General features: G+C 43.2%; 1 pseudogene; it reads right to left on the bottom strand.

The window, feature by feature from the left end:
- Positions 1–503: 503 nt before the first annotated feature.
- On the bottom strand, positions 504–1,970 carry LOC116627953 (annotated as a pseudogene).
- Positions 1,971–2,377: the final 407 nt, after the last annotated feature.

Below are 2,377 nucleotides of genomic sequence, written 5' to 3'. Positions count from 1 at the left end.
TTTTTCTCATTAAACTTTTGTTTTAATGGGTCTCAAAATTCTGTGACAGATTTTTGGTCAAGTTGTTTCCATTAAAAAGTACTGAGTTTAAAAACTAATGACTTAAATGCCACACACACACACACAAACCCCCAAATGGTCCACAAAACATTCTCCTTTCCTTCTGAAGGTTTTACAATGCATTATCATTAACCAGTTTTTTACTATTAAACTTAAATGGCCAATTAACATAAACAGTTCCTTTTTTTTAAGATTTTACTTATTTGACAGAGAGAGACACAGCGAGAGAGGGAACACAAGCAGGGGGAGTGGGAGAGGGAGAAGCAGGCTTCCCGCGGAGCAGGGAGCCCGATGCGGGGCTCGATCCCAGGACACTGGGATCATGACCCGAGCCTAAGGCAGATGCTTAACGACTGAGCCACCCAGGCGCCCGACGCAAACAGTTCTGACACCATTCTTCCAACACTGATTAAGACTGGGGTGGCAGGTATTGGGGATAATATTCATTTAGCCTTCTGAGCTTTCTGGGCAGACTTGGTGACCTTGTCTACTCCAGCTGCCTTCTTGTCCACTGCTTTGATGACACCCACAGCAACCGTCGGTCTCATGTCATGAACAGCAAAATGAACAGGATAGTCTGTCATGAATAGTCATGAACAGGATAGTCAGAGAAGCTCTCAACACAAATAGGCTTGCCAAGAACCATATCAATGATGACAGGATCACCAGTTTTCAAGAACTTGGGACCATCTTCCAGCTTTTTTCCAGAACGATGATCTATCTTCTCCTTCAGCTCAGCAAACTTGCAAGCAATGTGAGCTGTGTGACAATCCAGCACAGGTGCATATCCAGCACTGATTCGGCCTGGATGGTTCAGGATAATCACCTGGACCGTAAAGCCAGCTGCTTCCATTGGTGGGTCACTTTTGCTGTCACCAGCCACATTGCCACAATGAACATCATTGACAGATACATTCTTTTTTTTTTTAATTTTTTTTTTTTTATTATTATGTTATGTTTGACAGATACATTCTTGACATTGAAGCCCACATTGTCCCCAGGAAGAGCCTCACTCAAAGCTTCATGGTGCATTTCAACAGAGTTTACTTCAGTTGTAACGTTGACTGGAGCAAAGGTGACCACCGTGCCAGGTTTAAGAACACCAGTCTCCACTCGGCCCACAGGGACAGTACCAATACCACCGATTTTGTAGACGTCCTCGAGAGGCAGGTGCAAGGGCTTATCAGTTGGATGAGTTGGTGGTAGAATACAGTCCAGAGCTTCATGCATTGTGGTTCCACTGGCATTCCCATCTTTACAGTGACTTTCCATCCCTTGAACCAAGGCATGTTAGCACTTGGCTCCAGCATGTTGTCACCATTCCAACCAGAAATTGGCACAAATGCTACTGTGTTGAGGTTGTAGCCAATTTTCTTAATGTAGGTGGTGCCTTCCTTAACAATTTCCTAATATCTCTTCTAGCTGTAGGGTGGGTGGCTCAGTGGAATCCACTTTGTTAACACCAGCAATTAGTTGTTTCACACCCAGTGCATAAGCGAGAAGGGCATGCTCATGGGTCTGCCATTCTTGGAGATACCAGCTTCAAATTCACCAACACCAGCAGCAACAATCAGGACAGCACAGTCAGCCTGAGATGTGCCTGTGATCACGTTTTTTATAAAGTCTCTGTGTCCTGGGGCATCAGTGATCATTGCATAATACTTGCTGGTTTCAAATTTCCACAGGGAGATATCAATGTTGATACCACATTCACATTCAGCTTTCAGTTTATCCAAGACCCAGGCATACTTGAAGGGGCCCTTTTCCATCTCAGCAGCCTCTTCCAATTTTCTGATAGTTCTTTTGTTGATCCCACCACATTTGTAGATCAGATGACCAGTAGTGGTAGACTTGCCCGAATCTATGTGTCCAACAACAACGCTGTTGATATGAGTCTTTTCCTTTCCCATTTTGGTTTAGGTTTAGGGATAGTTTTCATGACACCTGTGTTCTGGCGGCAAACCCATTGTGAAAAAAAGCCAGACAATGTTATAAATTTTACTTTTAAGTGTCGAACATGCTTTAAAGAACCGGGGAGGAAAAGAATCGTCTATTATATTTACCCAGATATTTACCATTTCTGGGTCCCTAGGTTTGAATCTGAGTTATGTGGTATTAGCGTTGAGAGTGTGAAGCTTCTGAATACTTTATCTGTGTAGGGTATGAGGTCCCTCAAATCTTTGAGATCAGCTTTATAAGGCTTAATGAGGCTTATCAGCTTTATAAGGTTCATGAGGTACATGGGGGTTTGCATTCAAGGTGTGAGATCCCTAAAATTTTGGAGGGTCTGTGTTTCATGTTTAGATTTGATGCATTT

Source organism: Phoca vitulina, unplaced genomic scaffold (assembly GCF_004348235.1).
Source record: "Phoca vitulina isolate PV1807 unplaced genomic scaffold, GSC_HSeal_1.0 scaffold107, whole genome shotgun sequence".
Classification (NCBI taxonomy): Eukaryota; Metazoa; Chordata; class Mammalia; order Carnivora; family Phocidae; genus Phoca; species Phoca vitulina.
The sequence above is the reverse complement of the archived record's forward strand: the minus strand, read 5'-3'. Positions and strand labels throughout refer to the sequence as shown.